The following is a 26,456-nucleotide window of genomic DNA, read 5'->3' as shown; positions in this document are numbered from 1 at the left end:
TGTTGACCCAGGGAAGTCAGGTCTACTATCTTGTTGGAAGGGAAACCTCGGGATTCCTCTCGAGGTGCAGCAGAGGAATACGGCCTCATCCAGCTTTGAGTCGGTCAACTGTGTTTTCCTCTCCAGTGGTGAAAGGGATGTCGGGGTTGCTATGAAGGATCTACTGGGGAGTCAGGTTTCGTCTAGATTTGAGGCATGGAATTCTGCTTTCCTATCGAGTTGTAAAAGGGGAATCAGTCCTCCTGTCGTGATAAGGCGGTTCATAAGGCCTTTTCTACAGGCTCAGCATGGTTGTCATGTATCCTGTCATGTTGTGATGTCATAGTCGATGTTCTCTTGGAGCTTTGCTAGATCCTCAGGACCTGCCTTGATTGGACGAGGAACTCAGAGTCCTTTATACTTGCAGCAGGATCCACGGGAGTGCATTCGAGATTCATAGAGGAAAGCGGCCTCCTCTTAGGTGAGAAAAAGGAAAGGATTCCTCTTGAGTTGAAGCAGGATTTGAACGCTCATATCATGAGGAGGGTGGTAACACGTCTATCTTCTTGAGGTGTGGAAAGAAACTCAAGTTTTCTTTCAGTTGAAGCCAGGTATTCTGCGATCCCCTTGAATTGTAAAAAGGAATTCATGCCTCCTATCGTATGTCAAGACAGAACTCGATTCGGGATTGCTCTTCAGGCGCTGCAGGAAGAGAAGCACCTCATATGACGTTCCTGGGGCATCTCGTGGTTTTTGGCTAGTAGCGGGAGGACGTTTGGCTTTCATTTAGACTTACAACAAGTAACTCAGGTTGACACTCTGTTGCCTCAGGGAAGTCAAGTTGCAAGGGGAAGGTCGTGATTGCTCTCGAGTCAATGTACATGAATCAGGCTTCAGTTCGCATTGAAATGGGTAATCACAAAGAGTTTCTCGAGATGGGGTAGGAAACTTTCAGAACCCTCGCATGGCAACAGGGGCCTCACGTAGCCTCTCAAATTATCTCCGGAAAGACTGGAATCCATTGAAGTGTGAGGCAACTTTGGGATGCCTTTCGAGGCAGTGCAGGGGAATAGGGTCTCATCTGGAGTTGAGACGCTATCCTCAGGGTGCCTCTCCAGTTCCGACAAGGATCTCAGTGACCCTACGAAATTTCAACAGGGCAGTCCTGCCACGTCTCTTGTTGAGGCATGGAACTCCGCTATCTTTTCGAGTTTAACAGAGGTGGGATGCCTCATGTCGAGTTGCATTTGTGTCCTGGGGCTTTTTTTCCATGATGCACCTGGGAAGTCAGGCCTCCCTCTGAGGTGTTAATTTATCCCCGTGGTTCTCTTTGAATCGGTAAGGTGGTATCAGTCCTTATGTCGAGCGGATGGGGATATCGGTGTTTTTTTTGAATTTTGGCACGACTCCCCGTGGTCCTCTCGAGTTTCCAGGGGAGATGGGCTTCCTCTTCAGATTAGACAGGAACATCGGGATTAATTTCCAGATGAAGCAGGGGAATCAATCTTCACCTGGAGATGACAGGTGGAAAATGGGTCTCTTTGGAGCTGTGGCAGGAACCTCGCTGCTCCTCTCGAGTTGGGCCGGGTATCTCGGTTAACTTCTTGAGTTGCGTATAGGTTGTCGGGTATCCTTTTGAGTTTGAAGAGTGAATGTGGGATTTCTCTGAAGACGCTGCACTGGACAGGGGCGTCGTGTCGCGTGGAGTGGAGCATTTAATGGTTTTTCGCGAGTTGCGTCTTGAAGTTTGGAGGTCTTCTCGAGTTATGACAAGAACCACTGGGACCCGCTAGTTTTGGGTCAGAGTGATCAGGTCTGCTTTCCTGTTGGAATTGGAAGCTCGGGATTCCTTTTGAGTCACTGCAGGGCATGAGGGCCTCATTTCGACTGGAGTGGGTAAACTCAGTGTTCCTCTCCAGTGGCCACAGGGATCTTGGGGTTGTTATGAAGTTGCCACTGAGGAGTCAGGCTTAGTCTTTGTTGAGGATGGAACTTTGCTTTCTGACCCTGTTTAAAGGATTATCAGTTCTGCTGTCTTTTAAAGCAGGAAACTTGGGCTTTTTCGAGAGTCTCAGCGGGGGATACATCCTCAGATCATGCTGGGAGGTGATACTCCGTGTTCCACGAGCTGCTTTAAGTGCAACATGACTCATCTCTAGTTGGGTGTGACCTCGGAATCCTTTGACCTTGCTGCAGGATGCATGCAGTTGCCCTCGAGTGTCAATTGATGTGACAGGACTCAACACGTGGTGGGAGGGGAAGTTGGGATTCTTCTTCAGTTGAAAGTGGAATGTCCCATTATCTTCAGCTGAGGTGTGACCAAGCGGCTTTTCTTAAATTGTGGCAGGAAATTAGGTTTTCTTCTCTCATCGGACGGGTATCACTGTGCGACCCTTATGAGTTTCAAGGAATTCAAAACTCATATCCAGTTTGGAGAAGGAACTCTGGACTTAAGTTTATGTGCTGCAGGAAAAAAAGGGCCTCATCCTGCTTTGAAAGAGGAAGCTCGAGGTTTTTCTCGATTTGCTGCTGGAAGTGTTCTGATACTTTCGAGTAACAAAGGGAATATCACGGAGTCTCCCCTGTTGTCTCTGGGAAGTCAGAACGCCTTTCCATTTGCAAGGGGAACCTCAGGATACCTTTGGAGTCGCTGCAGAGAAATAGGTCTGCATCTAGATTCGAGTCCGTTTCCCTCAGGATTCCTCTCCAGTAGCAACAGGGTTCTCAGGGTTGCTCTCCAAATTCACCTAGGAGTCAGGCCTCGTCTCGTGTTCAGACATGGAACTCCGCTTTCTTCTCGATTTGTAAAAGGGGTGTTAGGCCACAGTCGACATGGATTTGTACCTGGAGATTATATTGAGAATGCTCGGGGAGTCAGGTCTCCTCTCGTCTAGTGAGTTGATACTCGAGGGTACATTTGAATCTGTGCAGTGGAATTAGACAATATCTCTAATGGGTGTGGAAATTGCTACCTTTTCCAAGTGTGTTTTGAAGTCCCGGGGATTCTGCTGAGTTTCAAGATGGTACCAATCTCTTCATAATGTGCGATGGGAAAGGTTTCCATTCCAGACAAAGCAGTGAATTCGGCTGTCAATTGGAAAAGAGGACTGGAAAACGTGTCAGTTTGTCAGTTTTGGCGGGAAACTGGCTGTTCCTCTCGATTAGGGCGGGATAGGTTTGTGTAATTTTGAGTCACATAAAGGATGTTAAGTAACGTGTCCTGTTTCATGAGGGAATGTGGGACTTCTTTTGAGAATCTGCAACGGAAATGTTCCTCATCTCGCCTTGAGGGCAGAATCTTGTGTTTTTTCTCGAGTTGCGGTGGGAAACTTGGGGTGTCTCTCGAGTTGCGAGGGGACATAGGAACTCGCTCGTTTTGCTTCAGGGAAGTCAGGTCTCCTTTCGTGTTGGAAGGGGTAATTCGGGGTTACTCTTGAGATGTGGAATGGAAATAGAGCCTCATCTACTGTTGAGTCCAAAAATTGTGTGCTCCTCTCAAGTGGGGATGGCTATCTCGGGTAGTATTTGAGTCGGATAAAGAGTGTCAAGTACCTGGTCTGGGTTCAAGCGTGAAATGTAGGATTTCTCCTGTGACTCTACAGCGGAAATTTTTCTCATCACACTTTGAAGGGAGAATCTTGTGGTTTTTCTCGAGATGCGGATGGAAGCTTAGGGAAATACTCGAGTTGCTACAGGGAACTCAGGAACTCGCTCGTGTTGACCCAAGGAAGTCAGGTCTCCTATCTTGTTGTAAGGGAAACCTCGGGATTCTTCTCGAGCCGCAGCAGAGGAATATGGCCTCATCCAGCTTTGAGTCGGTCAACTGTGTGTTCCTCTCCAGTGGCGAAAGGAAACTCGTTTGCTATGAAGGTTCCACTGGGGAGTCAGGTTTCGTCTGTATTTGAGGCATGGAATTCTGCTTTCCTATCGAGTTTTAAAAGGGGAATCAGTCCTCATGTCGTGATAAGGCGGTTCATAAAGCTTTTTCTACAGGCTCAGCATGGTTGTCATGTATCCCATCATGTTGTGATGTCGGTGTTCCCTTGGAGCTTTGCTAGATCATCAGGACCTACCTCGATTGGAAGAGGAACTCAGAGTCCTTTACGATCCATGGGAGTGCATTCGAGATTCATAAGGGAAAGCAGCCTCCTCTTGTGGTGGGAGAAGAGGAAAGGATTCCTCTCAAGTTGAAGCAGTGTTTGAAGGCTCATGTCGTGAAAAGGTTGGGAATACGGAGACCTTCTTGAGGTGTGGAAAGAAACTCAAGTTTTCTCTCAGTTGCAGACGGGTAATCTGGGAGCCTCTTGAATTGTAAATAAAAATTCAAACCTTCTATCGTATGTCAAGATAGAACTCGACCCACGACTGCTCTTCAGTCGCTGCAGGAAGAAAAGGGCCTCCTGTGACGTTCCTGGGGCATCTCGTGGTTTTTGTCGAGTTGCAGGGGGAGGATTGTCTTTCCTTATGACTTACGATGGGGAACGCAGGTTGACACTCTGTTGCCTCAGGTAAGTCAAGTTGTGAAGGGAAGGTACTAATTGCTCTCGAGTCAATGCAGAGGAATCAGGTTTCAATTCCCGTTGAAAGGTGTAATCACAAAGATTTTCTCGAGATGGGGCAGGAAACTTTCGGATCCATCGGGTGGCAACAGGGGCCTCACGGATAATCTCAGGTTGTCTCTGGGAAGAAGAGAATCATTTGAGGTGTGAGGAGACTTTAAGATGCCTTTCGAGGCAGTGCAGGGTAATAGGGTCTCATCTGGAGTTGAGGCGCTATCCTCAGGGTGCCTCTCCAGTTCAGACAAGGATCTCAGTGATCCTATGAAGTTTGAGCAGGGGAGTGCTGCCACGTCTCTTGTTGAGGCATGGAACTTCACTATCTTTTGAGTTATAAAAGAGGTGTGAGGCCTCATGGCGAGTTGCATTTCTGTCCTGGGCTTTTTTCTCCATGATGCACCTGCTAAGTCAGGCCTCCCTCTGTGGTGTTTGTTGAACCCTGAGTTTCCTTTGAATCGGCACAGTGGAATCAGTCCCATGTCGAGAGGATGGGGATATCGGTGTCTTTTTGAATTGTGGTACGACTCCCCGGGGTCCTCTCGAGTTTTAAAGGGATATGGGCCTACTCTTCAGATTTGACGGGAACATCGGGATTAATATCCAGAAGAAGCTAGGGAATTGATCCTCACCTGGAGATGACAAGTGGAAAACTGTTCTCTTCTTGAGCTGTGACAGGAACCTGGCTGCTCCTCTTGAGTTGGGCCGGGTATCTCGGTTAACTTCTTGAGTTGTTTATAGGGTGTCTTTTATCCTTTCGAGTTTGAGGAGCGAATGTGGGATTTCTCTTAAGTCGCTGCACTGGAAAGGGGAGTCCTGTGGCGTGGAGGGGAGCATTTAATGATTTTTCACGAGTTGTGTCTTGAAGCTTGGAGGTCTTCTCGAGTTACAACAGGAATCACTGGGACTCGCTAGTTTTGCTTCAGAGAAGTCAGGTTTGCTTTCCTGTTGAAAGTGGAAACTTGGGATTCCTTTCCAGTCCCTGCAGGGCATGAGGACTTCATTTAGACTAGAGTGGGTAAACTTAGCGCTCCTCCCCAGTGGCCACAGAGATCTTGGGGTTGATATGAAGTTGCCACTGAGGAGATAGGCCTAGTCTTTGTTGAGGATGGAACTCTGCTTTCCTCCCGAGTTTAAATGGATTATCAGGTCTGCTATCTTTTCAAGCGGGAAATTTGGGCTTTTTCGAGAGTATCAGCGGGAGATTCATGCCTCAGATACTGTTTGGAGGTGATACTCGGTGTTCCACGGGAACTGCTTTAAGTGCAACATGACTGACCTCTAGTTGATTGTGAACTCGGAGTCCTTTGTCCTTGCTGCAGGATCCACGGGGTTGCCGTCGAGTGTCTATTGATGTGACAGGACTCGACAAGTAGTGCGAGGAGAAGTTGGGATTCCTCTTCAGTTGGAAGTAAAATGGCCCATTATCTTCAGCTGAGCTGTGACCACGGGGTTTCTCTTAAATTGTGGCAGGAAATTTGGTTTCCTTCTCTCCTAGGGACTGGTAACTCTGGGCGACCATTAAGTTGCTTCAAGGAATTCAAAACTCATATCCAATTTGGAGAAGGAACTCTGGACTTCTGTCTATTTGCTGCAGGCAAAAACGGGCCTCATCTTGCTTTAAAATAGGTACCTCGAGGATTTCCTCATGTTCCTGCTGGAAGTGTTCTGATCCTCTCAAGTAACATTGGGAATATCAGGAAGCCTCCCGTGTTGCCTCTGGGAAGTCAGAACGCCTTTCCATTTGCAAGGGGAACCTCAGGATTCCTTTGGAGTCGCTGCCGAGAAATAGGTCTGCATCTAGATTCGAGTCCGTTTAACTCAGGATTCCTCTCCATTAGCAACAGGGTTCTCGGGATTAATCTCCAAATTTACCTGGGAGTCAGGCCTCGTCTCATGTTCAGACATGGAACTCCGCTTTCTTCACTATTTTTAAAAGGAGTGTTAGGCCAAAATCGAGTTGAATTTGTACCTGGAGATTGTATTGAGAATGCTCGGGGAGTCAGGTCTCCTCTCGTCTAGTGAGTTGATACTCGAGGATACATTTGAATCTGTGCACTGGAATTAGACAATATCTCGAGTGGGTAGGGAAATCCGTACCTTTTCCAAGTGTGTTTTGAAATGCCGGGGATTCTGCTGAGTATCAAGATGGTACCAACCTCTTCATACTGTGTGACGGGAACATCCGGTTTCCATTGCAGACAAAGCAGTGAATTCAGCTGTCAACTGGAAAAGAGGACTGGAAAATGGGGCACTTTGTCAGTTGTGACAGGAAATTGGCTGTTCCTCTCGATTGGGGAGGGGTAGGTCAGTGTAATTTTTGAGTCACATAAAGGATGTTAAGTAACGTGTCCTGTTTCATGTGGGAATGTACGACTTCTCTTGAGAATCTGCAACAGAAATGTTCCTCATTTCACCTCGAGGGCAGAATCTTGTTGTTTTTCTCGAGTTGCGGCGGGAAACGTGGGGTCTCTCTCGAGTTGCGACTGGGATATAGGAACTCGCTCGTGATGCTTCAGGGAAGTCAGGTCTCCTTTCATGGTGGAAGGGGTACTTCTGTATTACTCTTGAGACGTGGAATGGGAATAGAGCCTCATCTAATGTTGAGTCTGAAAATTGCGTGCTCCTCTCCAGAGGGGAAGGCTATGTCCAGTAGTGTTTGATTCGCCTAAAGGGTCTCATGAAGATCTTTTTTTTTTGTACAGTTCTTCTGTGTATTCTTTCCACCTCTTCTTAATATCTTCTGCGTCTGTTAGGTCCATACCATTTCTGTCCTTTATCGAGCCCATCTTTGCATGAAATGTTACCTTGAAATCTCTAAGTTTCTTGAAGAGATCTCTTGTTTTTCGTATTCTATTGTTTTCCTCTATTTCTTTGTATTGATCACTGAGGAAGGCTTTCTTATCTCTCCTTGCTATTCTTTGGAACTCTGCATTCAGATGCTTATATCTTTCCTTTTCTCCTTTGCTTTTCACTTCTCTTCTTTTCACAGCTATTTGTAAGGCCTCCTCAGACAGCCATTTTGCTTTTTTGCATTTCTTTTCCGTGGGCATGATCTTTGTTCCTGTCTCCTGTACAATGTCACGAACCTCCATCCACAGTTCATCAGGCACTCTATCTGATCTAGTCCCTTAAATCTATTTCTCACTTCCACAGTATAATCATAAGGGATTTGATTTAGGTCATATCTGAATGGTCTAGTGGTTTTCCCTACCTTCTTCAATTTAAGTCTGAATTTTGCAATAAGGGGTTCATGATCTGAGCAACAGTCAGCTCCTGGTCTTGTTTTTGTTAACTGTATACAGCTTCTCCATCTTTGGCTGCAAAGAATATAATCAGTCTGATTTCGGTGTTGACCATCTGGTGATGTCCATGTGTAGAGACTTCTCTTGTATTATTGGAAGAGTTCGTTTGCTATGACCAGTGCGTTCTCTTGACAAAACTCTATTAGCCTTAGAAGTGCTTCATTCCGTGATCCAAGGCCAAATTTGCCTGTTACTCCAGGTGATTCTTTACTTGCTACCTTTGCATTCCAATGTGATCACTGACCTAGAGCCAGACTTCATGGAATGTGAAGTCAAGTGGGCCTTAGAAAGCATCATTACGAACAAAGCAAATGGAGATGATGGAATTCCAGTTGAGCTATTTCAAATCTTGAAAGATGACGCTGTGAAAGTGCTGCACTCAATACGACAGCAAATTTGGAAAACTCAGCAGTGGCCACAGGACTGGAAAAGGTCAGTCTTCATTCCAATCCGAAAGAAAGGCAATGCCAAAGAATGCTCAAACTATCGCACAATTGCACTCATCTCACACGCTAGTAAAGTCATGCTCAAAATTCTCCAAGCCAGGCTTCAGCAATATGTGAACCATGAACTTCCAGATGTTCAAGCAGGTTTTAGAAAAGGCAGAGGCACCAGAGATCAAATTGCCAACATCCGCTGGTTCATGGAGAAAGCAAGAGAATTCCAGAAAAACATCTATTTCTGCTTCATTGACCATGCCAAAGCCTTTGACTGTGTCGATCACAATAAACTGTGGAACATTCTGAAAGAGATTGGAATACCAGACCACCTGACCTGCCTCTTGAGAAACCTGTATGCAGGTCAGGAAGCAACAGTCAGAACTGTACATGGGACAATAGACTGGTTCCAAATAGGAAAAGGAGTACGTCCAGGTTGTATATTGTCACCTTGCTTATTTAACTTATATGCAGAGTACATCATGAGGAACGCTGGGCTGGAAGAAGCACAAGCTGGAATCAAGATTGCTGGGGGAAATATCAATGACCTCAAATACGTATATGACACTACCCTTATGGCAGAAAGTGAAGAGGAACTCAAAAGCCTCTTGATGAAAGTAAAAGGGGAGAGTGAAAAGGTTGGCTTGAAGCTCAACATTCAGAAAACAAAGATCATGGCATCTGGTCCCATCACTTCATGGGAAATAGATGGAAAAACAGTGGAAACAGTGTCAGACTTTATTTTTTTGGGCTCCAAAATCACTGCAGACGCTGATTGCAACCATGAAATTAAAAGACGCTTACTCCTTGGAAGGAAAGTTATGACCAACCTTGATAGTATATTTAAAAGCAGAGACATTACTTTGTGAACAAAGGTCCGTCTAGTCAAAGCTATGGAGAAGGAAATGGCAACCCACTCCAGTGTTCTTGCCTGGAGAATCCCAGGGACGGGGGAGCCTGGTGGGCTTCCGTCTATGGGGTCACACAGAGTCGGACACGGCTGAAGTGACTTAGCAGTCAAAGCTATGGTTTTTCCACTGTCATGTATGGATGTGAGAGTTGGACTGTGAAGAAAGCTGATCGCCGAAGAATTGATGCATTTGAACTGTGGTATTGGAGAAGACTTGAGAGTTCCTTGTACTGCAAGGAGATCCAACCAGTCCATTCTAAAGGAGATCAATCTTAAGTGTTCATTGGAAGGACTGATGCTGAAGCTGAAACTGCAATACTTTGGCCATCACCGACTCTGTGGGCATGAGTTTGAGTGAACTCCGGGAGTTGGTGATGGACAGGGAGTCCTGATATGCTGTGATTCATGGACTCGTGGAGAGTCGGACATGACTGAGCGACTGAACTGAACTGAAAGGGTGTCAAGTACACGTTCGAGATTCAAGCGGGAATGTGGGATTACTCTTGAGACTCTGCAGTGGAAAATTTTCTCATCTCACTTTGAGGGGAGAATCCTGCGGTTTTTCCCTAGGTGCGGCTGGAAGCTTGGTGTACTTCTCAAGTTGTGACAGGGAAGTCAGGAACTCACTCGTGTGGACACAGGGAAGTCAGGTCTCTTATCGTGTTGGAAGGGAAACCTCGGGATTCCTCTCGAGGTGCAGCAGAGGAATACGGATTCGTCCAGCTTTGAGTCGGTCAACTGTGTGTTCTTTTTCAGTGGCGAATGGGATCTCAGTGTTGTGATGAAGGTTCTATTGGGGAGTCCGTTTCGTCTCGATTTGAGGCATGGAATTCTGCTTTCCTAATGAGTTGTAAAAGGAGAATCAGTCCTCCTGTCCTGATGAGGTGGTTCATTAGGCTTTTTCTACAGGCTCAGCATGGTTGGCATGTATCCCGTCATGTTGTGATGTCATAGTCAGTGTTCCCTTGGAGCTTTGCTAGATCATCAGGACCTACCTCGATTGGAGCAGGAACTCAGAGTCCTTTACACTTGCAGGAGGATCCACGGGAGTGCATTCGAGATTCATAGGAGAAAGTGGCCTCCTCTTGTGGTGGGAAAAGTGCAAATGATTCCTCTTGATTTGAAGCATGGTTTGAACCCTCATACCGTGAGGTGGTTGGGAATACGGAGCCATTCTTGAGTTGTGGAAAGAAACTCAAGTTTTCTCTCAATTGAAGACGGGTATTCTGGGAGACCCTTGAATTATAAATAGGAATTCAAGCCTCCTATCTTACGTCAAGAAAGAACTCGACTCGGGATTGGTCTTGAGGTGTTGCAGGAAGAAAAGTGCCTCCTGTGACGTTCCTGGGATATGTTGTGGTTTTTGGCGAGTTGCGGGGGGACGCTTGGCTTTCCTTTCGACTTAGGACAGGGAATTCAGGTTGACACTCTGTTGCCTCAGGGAAGTCAAGTTGCAAGGGGAATGTCTTGATTGCTCTTGAGTCAATGCAGAGGAATCAAGCTTCAATTCACATTGAAAAGTGTAATCCCAAAGAGTTTCTCCAGCTGGGGCAAGAAACTTTCGGATCACTCCCGTGGCAACAGGGACCTCACGGAGCCTCTCAAATTGTCTCTGGGAAAACCAGAATCATTTGAGGTGTGAGGAGACTTTCGTATTCCTTTCGAGGCAGGGGAAGAGAATAGGATCTCATCTCAAGTTGAGGCGCTATCCTCAGGGTGCTTCTCCAGTTCTGACAAAGACTCAGTGTTCCTATGAAGTTTCAACAGGGCAGTCATGCCACGTCTCTTGTTGAGGCATGGAACTCCGCTGTCTTTTCGAGTTATAAAAGAGGTGGGAGGCATCATGTCGAGTTTCATTTCTGTCCTGGGGCTTTTTCTCCTTGATACACCTGGGAAGTCAGGCCTCCCTCTGTGTTGTTAGTTGATTCCAGGGGTTCCCTTTGAATCGATGCAGTGGAATCAGTCCTTATGTCGAGCGGATGGGGATATCGGTGTCTTTTTGAATTGTGGCAAGACTAACCGGGGTCCTTTCAAGTTTCAAGGGGAGATGGGCCTCCTCTTCAGATTCGACGGGAACATCGGGATTAATTTACAGACGAAGCAGGGGTATCGATTCTCACCTGGGGATGACAAGTGGAAAACGGGTTTCTTCTTGAGCTGTGGCAGGAATGTTGCGGCTCCTCTCGAGTTGGGCCGGGTATTTCAGTTAACTTCTTGAGTTTCCTATAGAATGTCCAGTATCCTTTCGAGTTTGTAGAGCGAATGTAGGATTTCTCTTAAGATGCTGCACTGGAAAGGGGAGTCGTGTCACGTGGAGTGAGCATTTAATGGTTTTTGACGAGTTGGGTCTTGAAGTTTTTAGGTATTCTCGAGTTACGACAGGAACCACTGGGTCTTGCTAGTTTTGCCTCAGAAAAACAGGTCTGCTTTCCTGTTGAAAGTGGAACCTCGGGTTTCCTTTCGAGTCACTGCAGGGCATGAGGGCCTCATTTAGACTGGAGTGGGTAAACTCAGCATTCCTATCCAGTGACCACAGGACTCTTGGGGTTGCAATGAAGTTGCCACTGAGGAATCAGTCCTAGTCTTTGTTCAGGATGGAACTCTTTTTTCCGTCCTAGTTTAAAAGGATTGTCAGGTTTGCTGTCTTTACAAGCGGGAAATTTGAGCTTTTTCGAGAGTCTCAGCGGGTGATTCATACCTCAGATCATGGTGGGAGGTGATACTCGGTGTTCCACGGGAACTGCTTTAAGCACAACATGACTCATCTCTAGTTGAGTGTGAACTCGGAGTCCTTTCACCTTGTTGCAGGATCCACAGGGATGCCCTCGAGTGTCAATTGATGTGAAAACCCTCAACATGTGGTGCGAGGGGAAGTTGGGATTCCTCTTCAGTTGACTGTGGAATGGCCCATTATCATCAGCTGAGGTGTGAACACGGGGCTTCTCTTAAATTGCAGCAGGAAATTCGGTTTTCTTCTCTCATTAGGACCGGTATCTCTGGGCGACACTTAAGTTGCTTCAAGGAATTCAAAACTCATATCCTATTTGTAGAAGGAACTCTGGACTTCTGTCCATGTGCTGCAGGAAAAAAGGGCTTCATCCTGCTTTGAAAGAGGAACCTCGAAGTTTTTCTCGAGTTGCTCCTGGAAGTGTTCTGATCCTCTCAAGTAACGACAGGAACATCAGGGAGCCTCCCGTGTTGTCTCTGGGAAGTCAGAACGCCTTTCCGTTTTCAAGGGGAACCTCCGGATTCCTTTGGAGTCACTGCAGAGAAATAGGTCTGCATCTAGATTCGAGTCCGTTTCACTGAGGATTCCACTCCAGTAGCAACAGGGTTCTCGGGGTTGCTCTCCAAATTCACCTGGGAGTCAAGCCTCTTCTCGTGTTAAGACATGGAAATCCGCTTTCTTCTCGGTTTTTAAAGGGTATTAGGCCACCGTCGAGTTGGATTTGTACCTGAAGATTGTACTGAGAGTGCTCGGTGAGTCAGGTATCCTCTCGTCTAGTCAGTTGATACTCGGGGATACATTTGAATCTGTGCAATGGAATTAGACAATATCTCGAGTGGGTGGGGATATCGGTACCATTTCCAAGTGTGTTTTTGAAATCCCGGGGATTCAGCTGAGTTTCAAGATGGTACCAGCCTCCTCATACTGTGCGACGGGAACGTCCGGTTTCCATTGTAGACAAAGAAGTGGATTCGGCTGTCATCTGGAAAAGAGGACTGGAAAATGGGACACTTGGTTAGTTGTGGCGGGAAATTGGCTGTTCCTCTTGATTGGGGTGGGGTAGGTCTGTGTAATTTTTGAGTCACATATAGGATGTTAACTAACGTGTCCTGTTTCATGCGGGAATGTGGGACTTCTCTTGAGAATCTGCAATGGAAATGTTCCTCATCTCGCCTTGAGGGCAGAATCTTGTGGTTTTTCTCGAGTTGTGTTGGGAAACTTTGGGTCTCTCTCCAGTTGCGACGGGGACATAGGAACTCTCTCGTGTTGCTTCGGGGAAGTCAGGTCTCCTTTCGGGTTGGAACAGGTACTTCAGGATTACTCTTGAGACGTGGAATGGGAATAGAGCCTCATCTAGTGTTGAATCCGAAAATTGTGTGCTCCTCTCCAGTGGAGACGGCTATGTCCGGTAGTTTGTGATTCGCATAAAGGGAGTCAAGTACCCGTTCGGGGTTCAAGCGTGAAATGTGTGATTTCTCCTGTGACTCTGCAGTGGAAAATTTTCTCATCACACTTTGAGGGGAGAATCTTGTGGTTGTTCTCGAGTTGCGGCTGGAAGCTTGGGGTACGTCTCGAGTTGCGACGGGGAACTCAGGAACTCACTTGTGTTGACCCAGGGAAGTCAGGTCTCCTATCGTGTTGGAAGGGAAACCTCGGGATTCCTCTCGAGGTGCAGCAGAGAAATATGGCCTCATCCAGCTTTGAGTCGATCAACTCTGTGTTCTTCTCCAGTGTCGAAAGAGATCTCGCGGTTGTTATGAATGTTCTACTGGAGAGTCAGGTTTCGTCTCGATTTGAGGCATGGAATTCTGCTTTCCTATCGAGTTCTAAAAGGGGAATCAGTCCTCCTGTCGTGATAAGGTGGTTCATAAGACTTATTCTACAGGCTCAGCATGGTTGTCATGTATACCATCATTTTGTGTTGTCATAGTCGGTGTTCCTTTGGAGCTTTGTTAGATCATGAGGACCTACCTCGATTGGAGCAGGAACCCAGAGTCCTTTATACTTGCAGCAGGATCCACGGGAGTGAATTCAAGTTTCATAGAAGAAAGCGGCTTCCTCTTGTGAAAGAAGAGGAAAGGATTCCTCTTGAGTTGAAGCAGGTTTGAACGCTCATATCCTGAGGAAGTTGGGAATACAGAGGCCTTCTTGAGGTATGAAAATAAACTCAAGTTTTCTCTCAATTGAAGACGGGTATTCTGGGAGCCGCTTGAATTGTAAACAGGAATTCCAACCTCCTATCTTATTTCAAGAGAGAATTCGACTCTGGATTGCTCTTCAGGCGCTGCAAGAAGAGAAGGGCCTCCTGTGACATTCCGGGAGAATCTCGTGGTTTTTGACGAGTTGCGCGGGGACGTTTAGCTTTCTTTCAACTTACGACGGGGAACTCAGGTTGACACTTTTTTGCCTCAGGGCTGTCAAGTTGCGAGGGGAAGGTCTTGATTGCTCTCGAGTCAATGCAGAGGAATCGGGCTTCAATTCGCATTGAAAGGGGTAATCCCAAAGAGTTTCTTGAGATGGGGCAGGAAACTTGCGGATCCCTCGGTGCAAGAGGGGCTTCATGGATAATCTCAGGTTGTCTCTGTGAAGACCGGAATCCTTTGAAGTGTGAGGAGACTTTGGGATGCCTTTGAAGGCAATACAGATGAATAGGGTCTCATCTGGAGTTGAGTCGCTATCTTCAGGGTGCTTCTCCAGTTCCGACAAGGTACTCAGTGATCCTATGAAGTTTCAACCGGGCAGTCATGCCATGTGTCTTGTTGAGGCATGGAACTCCGCTATCTTTTAGAGTTATAAAAGAAGTGGGAGGTCTCGTGTCTAGTTGCATTTCTGTTCTGGGGCTTTTTCTCCATGATGCACCTGTGAAATCAGGCCTCACTCTGTGCTGTTACTTGATCCCGGGGGGTTCTCTTTGAATCGGTACAGTGAAATCAGTGCTTATGTCGAGCGGATGGGGATATCGGTGTCTTTTGAATTGTGGCACAACTACCCGGGGTCGTCTCGAGTTTCAAGGGGAGATGGGCCTCTGCTTCAGATTCGATAGGATCATTGGGATTAATATCCAGATGAAGCAGGGGAATCGATCCTCACCTGGAGATGACAAGTGGAAAACGGGTCTCTTCTTGAGCTGTGGCAGGAACCTCGCTGCTTCTCTCCAGTTGTGCCAGGTATCTCGGTTAACCTTACGTATAGGGTGATGGGTATCCTTTCGAGTTTGAAGAGCGAATGTGGGATTTCTCGGAAGACGCTGCACTGGAAAGAGGCGTCGTGTCACGTGGAGTGGAGTATATAATGGTTTTTCGCCTGTTGCGTCTTGAAGCTTGGAGTTCTTCTTGAGTTAGGACAGGAACTGCTGGGACTCGCTAGTTTTGATGCAGAGAAGTCAGGCCGGCTTTCCTGTTGAAAGTGGAACCTCGGGATTCCTTTCAAGACACTGCAGGTCATGAAGGCCTCATTTAGACTGGAGTGGGTAAACTCAGCCTTCCTATCCAGTGACCACAGGAATCTTGGGGTTGCAATGAAGTTGCCACTGAGGAGTCAGGCCTAGTTTTGTTGAGGATGGAACTCTACTTTCCTCCCCAGTTTAAAAGGATTCTCAGTTCTGATGTCTTTACAAGCGGGAAAGTTGGGCTTTTTCGAGAGTCTCAGCGGCGGATTCATGTCTCAGATCATGTTGGGAGGTGATACTCGGTGTTCCACGGGAACTTCTTTAAGCCCAACATGACTCATCTCTAGTTGAGTGTGAACTCGGAGTCCTTTGACCTTGCTACATGATCCGTGGGGTTGCCCTCGAGTGTCAATTGATGTGAGGGTACTCGACACGTGGTGTGAGGGGAAGTTGGGATTCCTCTTCAATTGAATGTGGAATGGCCCATTATCTTCAGCTGATGTGTGACCACTGGACTTCTCTTAAATTGTGGCAAGAAATTTGGTTTCCTTCTCACCTAGGGACCGGTAACTCTAGGCGACCCTTAAGTTGCTTCAAGGAATTCAAAACTCATATCCTATTTGTAGAAGGAACTCTGGACTACTCTCTATGTACTGCAGGAAAAAAAGGGCCTCATCCTGCTTTGAAACAGGAACCTCAAGGTTTTACTCGAGTAACTGCTGCAAGTGTACTGATCCTCTTGACTAACAACGGGAATATCAGGGAGCCTCACGTGTTGTCTCTCGGAAGTCAGAAGCCTTTCCATTTGCAAGGGAACTTCGGGATTCTTTTGGAGTCTCTGCAGAGAAATAGGTCCGCATCGAGATTCAAGTCTGTTTCCCTCAGGATTCCTCTCCAGTAGCAACAGGGTTCTCAGGGTTGCTCTCCAAATTCACCTGGAAGTCAGGCCTCGTCTTATGTTTAGACATGGAACTCCGCTTTCTTCTTTATGTGTAAAAGGGGTGTTAGGCCTCAGTTGAGTCGGATTTGTACCTGGAGATTGTATTGAGAATGCTCGGGGAGTCAGGTCTCCTCTCGTCTAGTGAGTTGATACTCAAGGATAAATTTGAAACTGTGCAGTGGAATTAGTTAATATATCGAGTGGGGGGGGGGAATCGGTACCTTTTCCAAGTGTGTTTTTGAAATCCTGGGGATTCTGCTGACTTTAAAGTTGGTAACAGCCTCTTCATACTGTGCGAAAAGAACGTCCGGCTTCCATTCCAGACAAAGCAGTGGATTTGACTGTCATCTGGAAAAGAGAACTGGAAAACAGGGCACTTTGTCAGTTGTGGCGGGAAACTGGCAGTTCCTCTCGATTGGGGCAGGGTAGGTCAGTGTAGTTTTTGAGTCACATAAAGGATGTTAAGTACCGTGTCCTGTTTCATGAGGGGATGTGGGACTTCTCTTGTGAATCTGCAATGGAAATGTTCCTCATCTCGCCTTGAGGGCAGAATCTTGTGGTTTTTCTCGAGTTGCGTTGGGAAACTTTGGGTCTCTCTCGAGTTGTGACGGGGACATAGGAACTCTCTCGTGTTGCTTCGGGGAAGTCAGGTCTCCTTTCGGGTTGGAACGGGTACTTCAGGATTACTCTTGAGACGTGGAATGGGAATAGAGCCTCATCTAGTGTTGAATCCGAAAATTGTGTGCTCCTCTCCAGTGGGGACGGCTATGTCGGGTAGTTTGTGAGTCACATAAAGGGAGTCAAGTACCCATTCGGGGTTCAAGCGTGAAATGTGTGATTTCTCCTGTGACTCTGCAGTGGAAAATTTTCTAATCTCACTTTGAGGGGAGAATCTTGTGGTTGTTCTCGAGTTGCGGCTGGAAGCTTCAGGTACGTCTCGAGTTGCGACGGGGAATTCAGGAACTCACTTGTGTTGACCCAGGAAAGTCAGGTCTCCTATCGTGTTGGAAGGGAAACCTCGGGATTCCTCTCGAGGTGCAGCAGAGGAATATGGCCTCATCCAGCTTTGAGTCGGTCAACTGTGTGTTCCTCTCCAGTGTCGAAAGGGATCTCGTGGTTGTTTTGAAGGTTCTACTGGAGAGTCATATTTCATTTCGATTTGAGGAATGGAATTCTGCTTTTCTATCGAGTTGTAAAAGGGGAATCTATCCTCCTGTTGAGATAAGGTGGTTCATAAGACTTTTTCTACAGGCTCAGCATGGTTGTCATGTATACCGTCATGTTGTGTTGTCATAGTCGGTGTTCCTTTGGAGCTTTGCTAAATCATCAGGACCTACCTCGATTGGAACAGGAACCCAGAGTCCTTTATACTTGCAGCAGGATCCACGGGAGTGCATTCGCGATTCATAGAAGAAAGCGTCCTCTTCTTATGGGAGAAGAGGAAAGAATTCCTCTTGAGTTGAAGGAGGGTTTGCACGTTCATATAGTGGGGAGGTTGGGAATACGGAGCCCTTCTTGAGGTGTGAAAAGAAACTCAAGTTTTCTCTCAATTGAAGACGGGTATTCTGGGAGCGTTTTGAAGTGTAAATAGGAATTCCAGCCGCCTATCTAATGTCAAGAGAGAACTCGTCTCAGGATTGCTCTTCAGGCGCTGCAAGAAGAGAAGGGCCTTCTGTGACGTTCCGGGGGCATCTCGTGGTTTTTGGTGAGTTGCGGGGGAATGCTTGGCTTTCCCTTCGACTTACTACGGGGAACTCAGGTTGACACTCTGTTGCCTCAGGGCAGTCAAGTTGCGAGGGGAAGGTCGTGATTGCTCTCTAGTCAATGCAGAAGAATCGGGCTTCAATCCGCTTTGAAAGGGGTAATCCCAAAGTGTTTCTAGAAATGGGGCAGGAAATTTTCGGATCCCTCGGTGGCAACAGGGGCTTCACGGATAATCTCAGGTTGTCTCTGCGAAAACCGGAATCCTTTGAGGTGTTAGGAGCCTTTGGGATGCCTTGAAGGCAGTGCAGTCGAATAGGGTCTCATCTTGGTTGAGGTTGAATCCTCAGGATGCCTCTCCAGTTCCGACAAGGATCTCAGGGATCCTATGAAGTTTCAACAGGGGAGCCATGCCATGTCTCTTGTTGAGGCATGGAACTCCACTGTCTTTTCTAGTTATAAAAGAAGTGGGAGGCCTCGTGTCGAGTTGCATTTCTGTCCTGGGGTTTTTTCTCCATGCACCTGGGAAATCAGGCCTCCCTCTCTCCTGTTAGTTGACCTCGGGGGTTTTCTTTGAATCGGTGCAGTGTAATCATTCCTTATGTCGAGCGGATAGGGATATCGGTGTCTTTTGAGTTGTGGCACAACTACCTGGGGTCGTCTCGAGTTTCAAGCAGAGATGGGCCTACTCATCATATTCGACAGGATCATAGGGATTAATATCCAGATGAAGCAGGAAAATAGACCCTCACCTGGAGATGACAAGTGGAAATCGGGTCTCTTCTTGAGCTGTGGCAGGAACCTCGCTGCTCCTCTCATGTTGGGCCGGGTATCTCGGTTAACTTCTTGAGTTACGTATAGGGTGCCAGGTATACTTTCGAGTTTGAAGAACGAATGTGGGATTTCTCTGAAAATGCTGCACTGGACAGGGGCGTCGTGTCACATGGAGTGGAGCATTTAATGGTTTTTCACGTGTTGGGTCTTGAAGCTTGGAGGTCTTCTCGAGTTAGGACAGGAACCGCTGGGACTCACTAGTTTTGATTCAGAGAAGTCAGGTCATCTTTCCTGTTGAAAGTGGAACCTCGAGATTCCTTTCGAGTCTCTGCAGGGCATGAGGGCCTCATTTAGACTGGAGTGGGTAAACTTAGCATTCCTATCAAGTGACCACAGGAATCTTAGGGTTGAAATGAAGTTGCCACTGAGGAGTAAGACCAATCTTTTTTGAGAATGAACTCTGCTTTCCGCCCCAGTTTAAAAGGATTGAGAGGTCTAGCGTCTTTGCAAGCGGAAAATTTGGGCTTTTTCGTGAGTCTCAGCGGGGGATTCATGCCTCAGATCATGTTGGAAGGTAATACTCGGTGTTCCACGGGAGCTGCTTTAAGCACAACATGACTCATCTGTAGTGGAGTGTGAACTCGGAGTCCTATAACCTTGATACAGGATCACCTGGGTTGCCCTCGAGTGTCAATTGATGTGACAGGACACGACAAGTGTTGTGAGGGGAAGTTGGGATTCCTCTTCAGTTGAATCGGGAATGGCCCACTATCTTCAGCTGAGGTGTGACCACGGGGCTTCTCTTAAATTGTGGCAGGAAATTCTGTTTTTCTCTCATTGGGACCGGTATCTCTGGGTGAACCTTAATTTGCTTCAAGGAATTCAAAACTAATATCCTATTTGTAGAAGGAAATCTGGACTTTGGTCTATGTGCTGCAGGATAAAAGGGCCTCATCCTTCTTTGAAAGAGGAACCTCGATGTTTTTCTCTAGTTGCTCCTGGAAGAGTGCTGATCCACTCGAGTACCAAGGGGAATATCAGAGAGCCTCCCATGTTGTCTCTGGGAAGTCAAAACGCCTTTTCATTTGCAAGGGGAACCTCGACATTCCTTTGGATCACTGCAGAGAAATAGGTCTTCATCTAGATTCTAGCCGTTTCACTCAGGATTCCTCTCCAGTAGCAACAGGGTTCTCGGGTTTGCTCTCCAAACTCACCTGGGATTCAGGCCTCGTCTCTTGTTCAGACATGGAACTCCGCTTTCTTCCTTATTTTAAAAGGTGTGTTAGGCCACTGTCGAGTTGTATTTGTACAGGGAGATTGTATTGAGAATGCTAGGGGAGTCAGGTCTCCTCTCGTTTAGTGAGTTGATACTCGAGGATACATTTGAAAATATGCAGTGGAATTAGACAATATCTCGAGTGGGTGGGGAAATCGGTACCATTTCCACGTGTGTTTTTGAAATCCCAGGGATTCTGCTGAGTTTAAGATGGTACCAGCCTCTTCATACTCTGTGATGGGCATGTCCGGTTTCCATTGCAGACAAAGCAGTGGATTCGGCTGTCATCTGGAAAAGAGAACTGGAAAACGGGGCACTTGGTCAGTTTTGGGTGGAAACTGGCTGTTCCTCTCGATTGGGGCGGGGTAGGTCTGTGTAATTTTTGAGTCACATAAAGGATGTTAAGTAAAGTGTCCTGTTTCATGCGGGAATGTGGGACTACTCTTGAGAATCTGCAACGGATATGTTCCTCATCTCACCTTGAGGGCAGAATCTGTGGATTTTCTAGCGTTGCGGCGGGAATCTTGGGGTCTCTCTCGAGTTGAGACGAGGACATAGGAACTTGCTCGTGTTGCTTCAGGAAAAGTCAGGTCTCCTTTCGTGTTGGAATGGGTACTTTGTGATTACTCTTGATACATGAAATGGGAATAGAGCCTCTTCTAGTGTTGAATCCGAAGATTGTGTGCTCCTCTGCAGTGGGGATGGCTATGTCGAGTAGTTATTGAGTCGCATAGAGGGTGTCAAGTACCCGTTCAGGGTTCAAGTGGGAATGTGGGAATTCTCTTGTGACTCTGCAGCGGAAAATTTTCTAATCTCACTTGGAGGGGAGAATCTTGTGGTTTTTCTCGAGTTGCGACTGGAAGCTTGGGGTACGTCTTGCGTTGTGATGGGGAACTCAGGAACTCACTCGTGTTGACCCAGGGAAGTCAGGTCTACTATCGTGTTGGAAGTGAGACCTCGGGATTCCTCTCGAGGTGCTGCAGAGTAATACGGCCTCATCCAGCTTTGAGTCGATCAACTGTGTCTTCTTCTCCAGTGGTGAAAGGGTTCTCGGGGTTGCTATGAAGGTTTAACTGGGGAGTCAGGTTTCGTCTAGATTTGAGGCATGGAATTCTGCTTTCCTATCGAGTTGTAAAAGGGGAGTCAGTCCTCCTGTCGTGATAAGGCCGTTCATAAGGCTTTTTCTACAGGCTCAGCATGGCTGTCATGTATCCCGTCATGTTGTGATGTCATATTCGCTGTTCCCTTGGAGCTTTGCTAGGTCATCAGGACCTACCTCGATTGGAGCAGGAACTCAGAGTCCTTTATTCTTGCAGCAGGATCCAAGGGAGTGCATTCGAGATTCATAGAAGAAAGCGGCCTCCTCTTGTGGGAGAAGAGGAAAGGATTCCTCTTAAGTTGAAGCAGGGTGTGAACGCTCATATTGTGAGGAAGTTGGGAATACAGAGCCCTTCTTGAGGTGTGGAAAGAAATTCAAGTTTTCTCTCAATTGAATATGGGTTTTCTGGGAGTCCCTTTAATTGTAAATTTTAATTCCAGCCTCCTATCTTATGTCAAGAGAGAACTTGACTCGGGATTGCTCTTCAGGCACTGCAGGAAGAGAAGGGCCTCCTGTGACGTTCCGGAGACATCTCGTGGTTTTTGGCGAGTTGTGGGGGGACGTTTGGCTTTCCTTTCGACTTACGACGGGGAACTCAGGTTGACACTCTGTTGCCTCAAGGCAGTCAAGTTGCGAGGGGAAGGTCATGATTGCTCTCGAGTCAATGCAGAAGAATCGGGCTTCAATCCATTGAAAGGTGTAAACCCAAAGAGTTTCTCGAAATGGGGCAGGAAATTTTCGGATCCCTTGGTGGCAACAGGGGCCTCACGGATACTCTCAGGCTGTCTCTGTGAAGATCGGAATCCTTTGATTTGTGAGGAAACTTTGGGAGGCCTTTGGAGGCAGTGCAGGGGAATAGGGTCTCATCTGGGTTTTGAGGCGCTATCCTCAGGGTGCCTCTCCAGTTCCGACAAGGATCTTAGTGATCTTATGAAGTTTCAACGGGGAAGTCATGCCACGTCTCTTGTTGAGGCATGAAACTCCGCTATTTTTTCGAGTTATAAAAGAAGTGGGAGGCCTCGTGTCTAGTTGCATTTCTGTCCTGGGTCTTTTTCTCCCGATGCACCTGGGAAATCAGGCCTCCCTCTGTGCTGTTCGTTGATCCCAGGGGTTCTCTTTGAATCGGTATAGTGGAATCAGTGTTTATGTAGAACAGATGGGGATATCGGTGTCTTTTGTATTGTGGCACAACTACCCAGGGTCGTCTGGAGTTTCAAGGGGAGATGGGCATCCTCATCAGAGTTGACAGGATCATCGGGATTAATATCCAGATGAAGCAGGGGAATCGATCCTCACCTGGAGATGACAAGTGAAAAACGGTTCTCTTCTTGAGTTGTGGCAGCAACCTCGCTGCTTCTCTCCAGTTGGGCTGGGTATCTCGGTTAAGTTCTTGAGTTACGTATAGGGTGTCGGTTATTCTTTCGAGTTGAAGAGCGAATGTGGGATTTCTCTGAAGATTCTCTTCTGGAAAGGGGCGTCGTGTCTCCTGGAGTTGGGCATATAATGGTTTTTCGCGTCTGCGGCTTGAAGCTTGTAGGTCTTCTCGAATTAGGACAGGAACCGCTGGGATTCGCTAGTTTTGATTCAGAGAAGTCAGGTCGGGTTTCCTGTTGAAAGTGGAACCTCGGGATTCCTTTCGAGTCTCTGCAGGGCATGAGGGCCTCATTTAGACTGGAGTGGGTAAACTCAGCTTTCCTATTCAGTGACCACAGGAATCTTGGGGTTGCAATGAAGTTGCCACTGAGGAGTCAGGCCTAGTGTTTGTTGAGGATGGAACTCTGCTTTCCGTCCCAGTTTAAAAGGATTGTCAGGTATGCTGTCTTTACAAGTGGGAAACTTGGGCTTTTTCGAGAGTCTCAGTGGGGGATTCATGTCTCAGATCATGTTTGGAGGGGATATTCAGAGTTCCACGGGAGCTGCTTTAAGCCCAACATGACTCATCTCCAGTTGAGTGTGAATTCGGAGTCCTATGACCTTGCTACAGGATCCACAGTGTTGCCCTCGAGTGTCAATTGATGTGACAAGACTCGACACGTGGTAAGAGGGAAGTGGGGATCCCTCTTCACTTGAATGTGGAATGGCCCAATATCTTCAGCTGAGGTGTGACCACGGGGATTCTCTTAAATTGTGGCAGTAAATTCTGTTTCCTTCTCTCATCGGGACAGTAAACTCTGGGCGACCCTTAAGTTGCTTCAAGGAATTCAAAACTCATATCCTATTTGTAGAAGGAACTCTGGACTTCTGTCTATGTGCTGCAGGAAATAAAGTGCCTCATCCTGCTTTGAAAGAGGAACCTCGAGGTTTTACTCGAGTTGCTGCTGGAAGTGTGCTCATCCTCTCAAGTAACAACGGGAATATCAGGGAGCCTCCAGTGTTGTCTCTGGGAAGTCAGAACGCCTTTCCATTTTCAAGGGGAACCCTGGGATTCCTTTGGAGTTGCTGCAGAAAATAGGTCTGCATCTAGATTCAAGTCCATTTCTCTCAGGATTCCTCTTCAGTTGCAAACGGGTTCTCGGGGTTGCTCTCCAAATTCACCTGGGAGTCAGGCCCCATCTCATGTTCAGACATGGAACTTCACTTTCTTCTCAATTTGTAAAAAGGGTGTTAGGCAACAGTTGAGTTGGATTTGTACCTGGAGATTGTATTGAGAATGCTCGAGGAGTCAGGTCTCCTCTCGTTTAGTGAGTTGATACTAGAGGATACAGTTGAATCTGTGCAGTGGAATTAGACAGTATCTCGAGTGGGTGGGGAAATCGGTACCTTTTCCAAGTGTGTTTTTGAAATCCCCGGAATTCTGCTGAGTTTCAGGATGGTATCATCCTCTTCATACTTTGCGACGGAAACGTCCGGTTCCATTTCAGACAAAGCAGTGAATTCGACTGTCATCTGGAAAAGAGAACTGGAAAACGGGGCACTTTGTCAGTTTTGGCCGGAAACTGGCTGTTCCTCTCGATTGGGGTGGGGTAGGTCGGGGTAATTTTTGAGTCACATAAAGGATGCTAAGTAACGTGTCCTGTTTCATGCAGGAATGTGGGACTTCTCTTGAGAATCTGCAATGGAAATGTTCCTCATCTGCCTTGTGGGCAGAATCTTGTGGTTTTTCTCGAGTTGCGGCAGGAAACTTTGGGTCTCTCTCGAGTTGCAATGGGGACATAAGAACTCTCTCATGTTCCTTCAGGGAAGTCAGGTCTCATTTCGTGTTGGAACGGGTACTTTGGTATTACTCTTGAGACGTGGAATGGGAATAGAGCCTCATTTAGTGTTGAATCCGAAAATTGTGTGCTCCTCTCCAGTGGGGACGGCTATGTCAGGTAGTTTGTGAGTCACATAAAGGGAGTCAAGTACCCGTTCGGGGTTCAAGCGTGAATGTGTGATTTCTCCTGTGACTCTGCAGCGGAAAATTTTCTCATTTCACTTTGAGGGGAGAATCTTGTGGTTGTTCTCGAGTTGCGGCTGGAAGCTTCGGGTACGTCTCGAGTTGCGACGGGGAACTCAGGAACTCACTCGTGTTCACCCAGGAAAGTCAGGTCTCCTATCGTGTTGGACGGGAAACCGCAGAATTCCTCTCGAGGCGCAGCAAAGGAATATGGCCTCATCCAGCTTTGAGTCGGTCAACTGTGTGTTCCTCTCCAATATCGAAAAGGATCTCGGGGTTGTAATGAATATTCTACAGGAGAGTCAGGTTTCGTCTAGAGTTGAGGCATGGAATTATGCTTTTCTATCTAGTTTTAAAAGGGGAATCAGTACTCCTGTCATGATAAGGTGGTTCATAAAGCTTTTTCTACAGGCTCAGCATGGTTGTCATGTATCCCGTCATATTGTGATGTCATAGTCGGTGTTCCCTTGGAGCTTGGAGCTTTGTTAGATCATGAGGACCTACCTCGATTGGAGCAGGAACTCAGAGTCCTTTATACTTTCAGCAGGATCCACGGGAGTGCATTCGGGATTCATAGAAGAAAGCGGCCTCCTCTTGTGGGAGAAGAGGAAAGGATTCCTCTTGTGTTGAAGCAGGATTTGAACACTCATATCCTGAGGAGGTTGGGAATATCCTTCTTGAGCTGTCGAAAGAACCTCAAGTTTTCTCTCTATTGAAGATGGGTATTCTGGAAGCCCCTTGAATTGTAAATAAGAATTCAAGCTACCTATCTTATGTTAAGAGAGAACTCGACTCGGGATTGACCTTGATGCGCTGCAGGAAGAGAAGGGCCTCCAGTGACGTTCCTGGGGCATCTCAAGTTTTTTTAAGAGTTTCGGTGGGACGTTTGTCTTTCCTTTCGACTTACGATGGGGAAATCAGGTTGACACTCTTTTGCCTCACTGAAGTCAAGTTGTGAGGGAAAGGTCGTGATTGCTCTCGAGTCAATGCAGAGGAATCGGGCTTCAATTTTCATTGAAAGGAATAATCCAAAAGAGTTTCTCGAGATAGGGCAGGAAAATTTCAGAACCCTCGGTGGCAACAGGGTCCTCACGGATAATCTCAGGTTGTCTCTGGAAGACCGGTATCCTTTGAGGTGTGAGGAGATTTGGGGATGCCTTTGAAGGCAGTGCAGGAGAATAGGGTCTCATCTGGAGTTGAGGCGCTATCCTCAGGGTTCCTCTGCTGTTCCGACAAGGATCTCAGTGATCCTATGGAGTTTCAACAGGGCAGTCATGCCCCGTCTCTTGTCGAGGCATGGAACTCCGTATCTTTTTGAGTTATAAAGTAGGATTGGAGGCCTAAGGTCGAGTTGAATTTCTGTCCCGGGGCTTTTTGTCCATAATGCACCTGTGAAATCAGGCCTCCCTCTGCACAGTTAGTTGATCCTGGGGGGTTCTTTTTGAATCGGTACAGTGGAATCAGTGCTTATGTCGAGCGGATGGGGATATCGGTGTGTTTTGAACTGTGGCACACCTCACCGGAGTCCTCTCGAGTTTCAAGGGGAGGTGTGCCTCCACTTCTAATTCGACAGGAATATCAGGATTAATATCCAGACGAGGCAGGGGAATCGATTCTCACCTGGAGATGACAAGTGGAAAACAGGTCTCTTCTTGAGCTGTGGCAGGAACCTCGCTGCTTTTCTCCAGTTGGGTGGGGTATCTCTGTTAACTTCTTGAATTACGTTTAGGGTGTCGGGTATCCCTTCAAGTTTGACGAGCGAATGTGTGATTTCTCTCAAGACACTGCACTGGAAAGGGGCGTTTTGTAGCGTGTAGTGGAGCATATAATGGTTTGTCGCCTGCTGCGGCTTGAAGCTTTGAGGTCTTCTCGAATTAGGACAGGAACAGCTGGGACTCGCTAGTTTTGATGCAGAGAAGTCAGGTTGGCTTTCCTGTTGAAAGTGGAACCTTGGGATTCCTTTCGAGTCTCTGTAGGGCATGAGGGCCTC

This window comes from Moschus berezovskii, chromosome 3 (assembly GCF_049115385.1).
Source record: "Moschus berezovskii isolate FMDL1 chromosome 3, NW_MosBer_1.0, whole genome shotgun sequence".
Lineage (NCBI taxonomy): Eukaryota > Metazoa > Chordata > Mammalia > Artiodactyla > Moschidae > Moschus > Moschus berezovskii.
Note: the sequence above shows the minus strand (reverse complement) of the source record.